Here is an 11163-nt window from a genome sequence, read left to right as displayed (position 1 = left end):
GCTGGGGTTGTGGCTCAGAGGTAGAGCACTCGCCTAGCATGCATGAGGCACTGGGTTCGACCCTCAGCACCACATAAATATAAAATAAAGATATTGTATCCACCTATACCTAAAAAATAAATACTAAAAAAAAAAGAAAAGAAAGAGTAGGGTTTACTGTAGAAACAGGAACAGAACTTTGCAGAGCAAGAGGGAAATCCATAGAAGGTAACCTGTAGAGTGTGCTAGTCTAGGAGTTTATATAGCACTTGGTTCACTGCTATTGGTCAAAACTTAAGCTGATCAGGGTTTGGAAACATACTAACATTATTGGTTAATTCTTCTTTTTTTGCGGGGGTTGGGTGGGATGGTGTTAACCAGGGATTAAACTCAGGGGCACTCTTCCATTTAGCCACATCCCCAGCCCTATTTTGTATTTTATTTAGAAACAGGGTTTCACTGAGTTGCTTAGTCCCTTGCTAAGTTGGTGAGGCTAGCTTTGAACATGTGATCCCCCTGTCTCAGCCTCCCAAGCTTCTGGGATTACAGGCATGTGCCACTGCACCCAGACTGGTTAATTCTTGAGTCTGGACTTTCATTCTGATCTGCTCCACTTTCTTTTTCTCATGGCAGGAGGTTGAGATTCTTCGATGGGTTGCAGTGTTCTATGGAGTGGCCTTCTGCAGCAGGTGCCCCGAAGGACGATAATTCAGTGCACCTTGGCTTCACCTAGGATCTGGCTCATGGTACCTGCATGGTAGACTCCACATGGCTGGCCACAGGCTGTGCTCACCACCTGCACTCCAACCTACCCAGGGACTCAGGGCCACCACTTTGCAGCCACACTGCCACTTCTTGGCAGGGACTAGTGGGCCAGCTGTGCAGTTTGGCAGCCAAGGAGCCATCTCACCATTGCTTTTCAATCCTGATATCATCCATTGTTCAGTCTCCTTCCGACCTTGGATCAGGGTGACAGTCTTGTAACTTTACACATAGCTAATTTCTGCCACTATCATTTTCTTTGCTATTCCATGAATAAAGCCACAGCCTTATATAGTTTCTGTAGTATGTACATAAATTACTTTCTACAGATATATCTGAGGTTTGTGATCAGAGAACAAGGTTCACTTTTAATTCCACAAACAAAAAGCACATTAACACTAAGCATCTTTTTGAACCTTGCTAGTTTCTCATCTTGTTTCCCTGCAAAAGTTAAACAGGACACAAACCAGCAGGTACCTCCCACATTAGGTTTTGGTTTATGTTTTTATGATACAGGGGATTGAACACAGGGCCCCATGCATAGTAGGCAAGTGCTGTACCACTGGGCTACATCCCCAGCCTGGCCTCTCCATTATTTACCAGAGCTCTGTTGTCCCTCACTGAAGCCACCCTCCTGTCATTTGCTCCTTCTCCAACTCCCAGTTGTCAGCATTGTATAATATTCTGCCAAAGGCAATGTTTTTCATAGGGTGGCAGGTGTAAAGTATAAACAGAGAGTGTACTTTGGGCCAATAAATACTTCTAATCAAGAATGGTGAGTGGTTTCCATATCTTGGCTATGCAAATAATACTATAATGAACATGGAAATGCAGATCTCTACGAGCTGCACTATGATTTCATTTCCTTTGAGTGTTTATCCGAGGGATTTCTGGGTCATATAGGGTAATACTATTTTTAATTTTTTGAGGAACCTCTATATAGTTTTCTTTAATGGCTACTAACTTACATTCCCACCAACAGTGTATAAAATCTCCCTTTTCTCCACATCAGAGCCAAGAGTTATTGCTCATTTTCTTCATAGTAGTCTTTGGAACAGGTGTAAGTAATACCTCAGAGATAAATGGATAAAGAAAATGACTGGGGTGGACATGACACCTGGGTTCAATCCTCAGCACAAAAGAAAGAAGAAAAGAAAAAAGGTAGTACTACACACAATGAGGTAATACTCTGCAGACACTTAAAAAAAGAAAGAAATGATCATTTGCAACTCCCTTGGTGAATCTAGAGGATACTATGCTAAGCGAAAAAAGGTAGGTACAGAAAGACAGATACTGCATGATCTCACTTTGTAGAATCTAAGAAAGTCAAACTGGTAGAAGTAGAGAAAGTAGAATGATGGTTACCAGAGCCCAGGGCAGGAGGTGGTACAAGGGGGTGGACAGGAAGTCAAAAAACAAGACTTGTCTATCTTTAAGTGCTTTGGGACTAGATGTAGGGAGAATTGGGTTGGACTTTTTTCCACATTTTTTTATTGGTGCCTTATAATCATACATATAATGCAGCCTAGCCTCCTTGTTCTGCCCTGTGAAAAAGAATTTGCCGTCCTATCATTCCCTTTAAAAAAAAAAAAGAAATACATATTTATTGTGTTTCAATATTCTTGCACTATGCAAAGATCGAGTTACAATAAATTTAGTCTTCATGTTACATATAAATAAGCATAGCCGGGCATAATGGTGCATACCTGTAAACACAGTGACTAGGGATTCTGAGGCAGGAGGATTGCAAGTTCCATACCAGCCTCAGCAACTTAGCAAAGCCCTAAGCAACTTAGTGAGACTGTGTCTCAAAATGAAAAATAAGAGTGGCTGGGGATGTGGCTCAGTGGTTAAGCACCCCTGGATTCAATCCCAAGTACCAAAAATAAAATAAACACAAAAAAACTATAAATAACAGGAAAACCGCCAAAAACCCCTTCCAGTCCATGAATCCTCATTAAAACTGTATGACGGGATGATGGAATGGCCTTAGATAGCCAGACTCTGAAAATTGGTACTGGCAGCCACACATCATACATGCTGAAAGCAGCGAGGGAAGTGACACAGAATAAAGCCATAGTGGGTCTCAGTGTCACCTGTGAGCTAGGCAAATCTAGTGGGACACTTCAGCAAAGCCTTATCTTTATGTAGGGAGACCAGGGGCTCCTAAGCCACAGATTAGCTCTGCAGGCAGCCACAGGGGAACTGCCCATAAGATTTACCACACAACCTCAGAACAGAAAACTTCAGAGGATCCAGAGACAAGGAAAATGTCTGCTTTACCCCCAAAACCCTTTACACGGCCCTAACGCAAAAGCAGATTACCAAAAATGACTACAGATTGGCCTATGTCCTGAATACTCACAAAGGGAGCAAAACACACACACTCAAACACAAATTTCAGAAAACTCCTATGTAATTTCAAAACGGAAATGTGTGCTAATAAACTCCAAGTGAGGACACATTATTATAGCTGAAACATCTAAGTCAGGACTGGCCCACCATGTTCCTCCTGTCAATTCTGAGATCCTTGACAGACACAAGATACTAGTCCTCCTGACTCTCTCCCTCCTGGGTGCACACTGTAAACAATGCTACTGTCTATGGGTCTCCACTGCCTTCTTCAGATGGGACAACTTGATGGATATGGGACAGTGGTAAGAAACACTCCAAAAAACTTGAGTAGAGCTTCCAGCAGTTTCCATTCCCTGCCAGGACACGGCTCCATCCCAGCAGTTCAGAAAACCAACAGCAGTCCCTCCTTTTGTGGATCTGGAGGACAGTCCCTGGACTAGCACTACCATTTTCCAGAAGGTAACACACACAGGCTGTGAGGCTGTGGAGCTGCAGACCAGGGACGTGTGTTACCATTAGGTTTTGCTCAGGCCTGTCATCTGGAACTGCAGCAGCTTGACACTGTCCTCCTCAAAGACAACAAGGATGCTCCAGAGCTTCTGCATGTCCACCTTGGTGAATTTAAAGAGGATCTTCACTTTTTTCATCCATTCACTCTTCCTTGAGGCAGACAAGGCACTGGGACACCACCTCTACAGACAGGTTCTGGTTGGCCTAAGCTGTTTCAATCTCTGTCCATAGACACAGGGCTCCCACTGTTCACCACAAACTCATACTTGCTAAGAGACTGGTTGTCCACTTGACCAGGTGAAAGGTAGAGTGCATGGCTTTATGCACCTCCATGATGACTGCCAATCTGAAGTCAGCATGTGGGAAGGGATCTGCATGTGTGGACTAAGCCCCAGGAAGATGCCCCAGCAGGCCTCCTGGTACTGAGTGCTGTATGGGATGATGCAGATACAGCATGGCCCAAGAACTTCAAATACTGATTAGACCAGGCCCACAGCTCTGCTTTTCCAAAGCACCTGGTTCCCATACCAGGCAGGCAAAAATAAGGGGCATTCAGCACCTGTATCGTATGCTGAAGGGTCTTGAGCACTGACAGCATTTGGAGTTGTCAATTTTCACAGTCTGAGAGTAAGGACAAATCTGTCAGGCACTTGCCCTTCCACATTCTCTAGCAGCACAGAGGCTTTCTCCTCCTCTTCAGCCCACGTTGTCCCCGCTTTCTGATTCCTCTTCTCAGTTGGCGAACTTCTCCATCTGGACCTAGGTATCCTCTCTTGGCATACCCTCCAGGGGCTTCTCTGTCAGCTGGCTGCCTCTGGCTTCAAGAGCCGGACAGAGGAGGTGCGAAGATGCCCCCAGGATGTTGCTGGTCAACAAAGTCAGCTGGCAACATTACCAATCCTTTGGTTCAGGAAGGGTGTTCATCTTCTGGGCTGGCTGCGGACGCCCAAACTGCTCTGCCTCAGTTACCTTGAGGGCTTTGGCTTGGAGCTTACCGATGACCCCTCAGATCTTTCCCAGCAGCAAGGGCCAGGAGTTGTTGATAAACACATCATGATGATAATGATGCTGTACCAGCACTGCAAGCTCCCACCCCGACCAGGCTGTCCTTGATGAAGAAGGTGTGGCTGAAAACAAAACCATGCTGCTTGTCCCCAAAGAAGATGAGGCCTTCACAGACAGGTGGACAATGCTGAAGAGCTGGGGATGGTTGGGGTGCTGGTGACTGATGTACTTCATCAAGTTTTCTTTATTGTGGTTCATATAACCCTGGCGCCCTGCAGCAAATGACCGGCTGCTCTCACATATCAGGCTTTTGGGACTCAGCACTGCCCCCCTTGACTGGATTGTGGGCACTGACCTGGCTGCTCATTGAGTATGGACTTCTTCCTCCTTAGCCTGCTCTCAGGGCCTAGACTGTCCCCATTCTCAGTGCCCTGGGGCACAGGGGCATGAAGAACTTCTGTTCAGAAGAGAGAGAGGGAGCCATAGAGCTCAGAGAAATGACAGAATCACACTTCCACCATCCTGCCTAGACCAGAGAATGCAAAGTCCTGCCAGGTGAGTCAAGCATGACAACAGCCAGTCATAACTGAAGACCTCATACTTTACCATTTTTCCACTCAATGGTGCACCCTGGCCATGATCTACCCAGTCCTTACTTCCTCAGGCCCACACTTCCCGCAGCTCTGCCTTCTGCTTTATTAATAAATCAGAGGACAAAAGTAGAAGATATACCCACAGTTGGCAAAGTTGTGAGACTAGACTAGCTGGACTAAGGAGGGAAAACAAGAGACCCATGTGCAGATATTTGGTAGTCCAGACAGAAATAGATAATAGAGGAGTTATTTTTATAGAAAATTACTAATGCACAATAGGCAATCAACAAATACGTACTGAACAGAGACATTGAGATACCCCAGCCAGTGACACTATACAGTTGCATGTGATATTAGACAGCTAAATTCTTTAAATTCATATTGGGATTGGATCCACAATGTTTAAACTTTAACACTCTTGATCAGATCACTTTCAAAGACACCATCTTAAAATGCCTACCCTAAATGTCACATAATTTGTGCAATGGTACCACCTAGTGGCCAATGGTAAGTTTATGTTTTCAGTTAGAAGTATACAGCAGTCATCAAGGTATGAGCCCTGTGCTGTCCAATATGTAATGCAAGCCACAAGTGTGGAAGGTCCGCAGAGAACCTGGCAGCGTGGAGGGCACTTCCAAGGTCAATTCTGAGGCTGAATGTCAGGTCCTGGAATAGGTGGCAGCATGGCTATGGAAAATAGGCAACAGAGGAAAAAGTGTAAAATATGATTCTAGGTTTTTGACCCTAGATGCTTGTAGCTTGAACCTTAAGCTCATCTAAAGATCTGTTAGATGATCCCAGAGACCATGTGGCACTGAGCTTTGTTCCAGGTGCATTGTTCTGAATTCAGGAATGTTCTGACCAGTGTTTACCTGAGATCAGGGAGGGGAATGAATAAAGATGGTTCAGGTAGAGAATGTTTGAATGGTGCTCCATAGTCCTATTGTATATCATTTAACTCCACATATGATAAGGGTCACCTGGCCTAGCACACATCCAGGTTGATCATGAACACAGAAGGCTGGGTCTAGGAGTCGGCAGTACTGGCCTACTGTGATCCTAGCTTACCTAGTCATAACTATTTACAACTCACCTCACCACCAAGCATACTCACACCCATAGTTTTATATTTTTTTTAATTTTCAATTTTTTGAGGTGGGGGGTACCCAGGATTGAGCTCAGGGGCACTCGACCACTGAGACACATCCCTAGCTCTATTTTTTTTGTATTTTATTTAGACATAGGGTCTCACTGAGTTGCTTAGCACCTCACTTTTGCTGAGGCTGGCTTTGAACCTGTGATCCTCCTGTCTCAGCCTCCTGAGCTGCTAGGATTACAGGTATGTGCCACTGTGACCCACAATTTTTAAATTTAATTTTGCAACTCTTCATTTCAAAGAATACCTCTGAACAATTTGTTGTTTTCTGACTCTGTTCATTTCTCTCTGGATCCCTGAGGCATGTAAAATCTGTTTAATTTACCCAACAGGGTAACTGAACTTGGCTTTCCTTCAATTGGAGTCAACCGTTAGTATTCATCAATACAGTTGCCAAGCAGTGGGTGAGAAAATGAGGCTCCTGGAGATAGCTCAGCCTCCTCTCTATATAGAAGGTCCAAGGAAATTATTAACTATCATTGACAGTTCAGGGATATTTACAACAGTTACTTAACTTTACCCCTTAACTTGCAATGGCCCAAGTTCAAAGCACAAAGAAAGAACCCAAAATAATTCACAACTGGGATTTGGACAGGTACAGTCCTGCCTAATAAACTGGGGTTTTCTGAAGAAAGCTGGACTGGAGTGAGTGACAATAGATTCTGGAAAAATAAATGACCATAAGAAAGAAATCCTCTTCAATTCACCTAAAAGAGTCTGTATTTGGCTTTTCTTCCATCAGAACCCTCTATGGACATACGTCTACACAGTTATCATGAAATAAGAGATAAGGTACATGTCTAAAGATGTTGGTTATAATTTTCTCTTTTGGTGGGGGGTAACTGGGGATTGAACTCAGGGCACTCAGCCACTGAGCCACATCCCTACCCCTATTTTGTATTTTATTTAGAGACAGGGTCTCCCTGAATTGCTTAGCACCTCACTTTTGCTGAGACTGGCTTTGAACTTTCTATCCTTCTGCCTCAGCCTCCCAAACTGCTAGGATTATAGCGTGCACCACTGTATCCAGTATAATTCTCTTGGCAATGGTAAAATATTGGAAACTTTCTCAAGGGTCATTGTGGAAGGCTGATTATAGATCATAGAACATTAGGTAACTGTTTGAGTAAAGGTCTAGAAAACAAACCAAAAGGGCAGAGTATATGAAGAACAATGATTTTCAAGACATTGAACATGAGTTAATGGAGGATTCTTGTGGAATAGAAAACAAATTAAACTCTTTAATGTGGATTGTACAGCCAAGCAGTCTAGCTCCTCTCTGCGGCACGTGACAAGGTTTTACACACACACACACACACACACACACACACTCTGAAACTGGTAATGAAAAGCCTAAGAAATCAAGAACATGGGTGCTTTAAGCTTTCTACTCCTCCATCCCTAGGATCCTTTACATGCTCTAAGATAACTGCAGGTTCATCATATTTGTATTTGTATTCTAAGCAGCGAAATAGAGAACTGAGAAAAAGAGATGTGCCAGCAATCTCTTAAAGCAGTCTGCCAAAAGTAGTCATTCAACTTTTCTTGCATCTCATGAGAAAGAACTTGGTCATAAAGCTATACCCAGCTGCAAGGGAGACCAGGAGAATGGGAAATGTTTTATTTGGGTGGTTATGCATCCAGCTAAAATCAGAGTTTGTATAATTTAGGATAATGAAGAGATGTTGGGATAGGTAGCTGACAGTCTACATTAGAAATGTTCATATAAAACTTTTTCTTTCTTTTCTTTTCTTTTTCTTTTTTTCTTTTTTTTTTTTCTTTTTTGCAGTAGTGCAGGGGCACTCTACCACTGAGCTACACCCCCAGCCATTGTTTTGTTGTTTTTTTTTTAAACAGGATCTCACTAACTTGCCCAGGTAGGCCTCAAATTTGCAATCCTCCTGCCTCAGTATCCCAATTAGCTGGAATTATAGGCATTCCCAGCTATATCACTGCTTGCTTTCTTTTTTCTTTTTTAATATCACTGTTTTTTGCTTTGTTTGGTTTTTAGGCAGTATGGAGGATTGAACCCAGGGGTGCTTAACCACTGAGCCACATCCCCAACCCTTTTTAATTTTTGTTTTGAGGCAAAGGTCTAAGTTGTTTAGGGCCTCACTAAATTGCTGAGGCTGGACTCAAACTTGGGATCCTCCTGCCTCAGCTTCCCAAATTGCTGGGATTACAGGCATGAACCACCGTACCTGGCTATATCACTGTTTTTTAAAATGTAGGGGGAAAGCATAGTTCTCAGAAACTTAAATTGCTTATAAGAGCTGGTTGGGAAAAGGGTAGAAAAGAAAAGGATGATGATAGAGTTACATTTCTTTTCTTTTTGCAGTACTGGGGATTGAACCTAGAAGTGCTCTACCACTGAGTTACAACCTTTTTTTTTAATTGGTATTATTTTTTATTTTGAGATAAGTTTTCACTAAGTTGCTGAGAGCCTCACTAGGTTACAAAGGCTGATTTTGAACTTTTTTTTTAATATTTACTTTTTAATTGTAGTTGGACATAATACCTTTTTTATTTGTTTTTTTTTTAATATTTATTTTTTAGTTTTAGGTAGACACAATATCTTTATTTTATTTTTATGTGGTGCTGAGGATCGAACCCAGCGCCTCACATGTGCTAGGCAAGTACTCTACCGCTGAGCCACAACCCCCAGCCTGTGGCTTTGAGCCTTTGATCCTCCCTCAACTTCCTGAGAAGCTGAGATTGCAAGTGGTGTCACCAGCTTACATTTTTTTAATAACACTTACTTTTTTAATACTTAGATTTTTTAATAACACTTTTTGTGGGGTATAGATCACTTAGCATGTGTGAGGTCCTGGGTTTGATTCCAAGCACTGGAAAAAAAAAAAGTTAAAAACCTGTTTTATATAGCTCTGACTCTAGACCCATATTAATACTGCATACTCCCTTCATGCTCTCAAAAAAATAAGTTATTCAAACCAATGGAGATGTATGGGGTGAGGGGACTACATGGAATATAAGCAGTAACATGCTGATCTAACTGTATTATAAATAAGAATATTGACTGGGCAGGTGGTGCACACCTGTAAACCCTGTGACTCAAGAGGCTAAGGCAGGAGGGTCACAAGTTCAAGCCTCTGAAATTTAGCCAGACCTTGTCTCAAAATAAAAAATAAAAAGGGCTGGTGATATAGCTCAGTGTAAAGCACCCATGGGTTCAATACCCAGTACCTTAAAAAATAAATTTTAAACAAAAGAATATTATCATCCTGAGTGGGTGAAAAAACAAAGAACTACCTTTATTGATTTTAGAAAACAGTATCTTGTCTGAATACTGCAAAGTTAGAGACAAAAACTACACAATGCTGTAATCTAGTTGGTAAATGTGTTTTCTGTGTGAGTTGGTAATTCCAACACTACTTTATGTGTATACTACAACTGAATAGATAAGTATACATATTGTATACAAGGGAGAGCCTGCTTTCTCAACATTGGAGAGAAAAAGTTACAAACAAGGAATCCTGTGGTATTGTATTAGAATCAGAGGTCTGGGCATAAAATCAAGGTTTTTTTAATATACAGACAATAGAGAAATACAAGAGAAATTGTGGGGGATGTTTACATGCATGTATGTGCATGTGTGTTAGTATAAATACATTCTCTCTCTCTCTCTCTCCCCCTTCCTCCCTCCCTCCCTCCCTGCCTCCCTCCCTCCCTCTCTCTGAACAGTACTAGAAACTGAACCTAGGGCTTCATGCATGCTGGGCAAATGTTCTACTGCTGAGCTGCATCCCCAGCCCTATTTTTATTTTTATTTTGAGACAGGGTCTCGCTAAATTGCCCAGGTTGGTGTCAAATTTGCAGTCTGCCTCAGCCTCCTGAGTAACTGGGATTACAAGCCTTGCTACCTTGCTTTGCATTTTCTAGCTTTTTCCACAGAAAGAGCCAAGAAATAAAGAGACTCCAGTAGCAATGAACACATTTAGAACTCACATATTGGCTTCTAGACACCATTCCTCAGGGAAAACAACCAGGATTCCATGGAGAATTGGTTGATTCAAGGGTTGGAACAGAGAAAACAGAGGAGTCCAGAATTTATTGTGGTGCTACAAGATAAGGAATCACAAAAGGATGGGGACTTGCCAGAAAGACAGGAACCAGCCTGATTCGGAGTTCTGAATGGCCAACATTAGAATAATCTCAATATTAAAATACTGATAGTGTTGGATTGCAATCCATAAAAATCAATAAATAAATGGAAAAGAATTCTTACAGAAGAATTCCAATTAATACCTGTAGGAGGAAAGAGGAAAAATAGAAAAATTAATATTTGGCAAATACTAGAGAACCAATTCTTGCAGAAATGATGAATGCTAATTTCAAGTGGGTAAAAATTTGAGGAGAAATAGGATATTTGAATAATCCTATAATATCCACTTTGAGACATTTATTAATGGCAATGGGAAAATAACTTCTGAGTGGAGATGCCACACAGACATCACCTTAATTAAATGCTCAAGGTTAATATCACCAGCAATAATAACATGGCATATCAACATCATCAACTCCTTAATATGATATACTAAGAAGGACACAAAATTATTTCTGTACTATCCTTGCCCAAAATGCATAATCTCATTCTAACCATGAGGAAACATGAAACAAACCTAAACCAAAGGACATCCTACAAAATAACTGACTAGTGCTTTTCAAAAAAAGTAAAGGTCAGGCTGGGTATGCATCTCAGTGGTAGAGTGCTTGCTAAGCATATGCAAGGGGAGGAGGAGGGGAGGGGGAGGGGAGGGGAGGGAAGGGAGGAGGGAGGAAGGA

At 42.2% G+C, this 11163-nt stretch overlaps 1 pseudogene; it reads right to left on the bottom strand.

The window, feature by feature from the left end:
- Nucleotides 1–3611: 3611 nt before the first annotated feature.
- Nucleotides 3612–5108, bottom strand: LOC107145117 (annotated as a pseudogene).
- Between the last annotated feature and the right edge of the window lie 6055 nt (nt 5109–11163).

Source organism: Marmota marmota, unplaced genomic scaffold, assembly GCF_001458135.2.
Source record: "Marmota marmota marmota unplaced genomic scaffold, marMar, whole genome shotgun sequence".
NCBI lineage: Eukaryota > Metazoa > Chordata > Mammalia > Rodentia > Sciuridae > Marmota > Marmota marmota.
The sequence above is the reverse complement of the archived record's forward strand: the minus strand, read 5'-3'. Positions and strand labels throughout refer to the sequence as shown.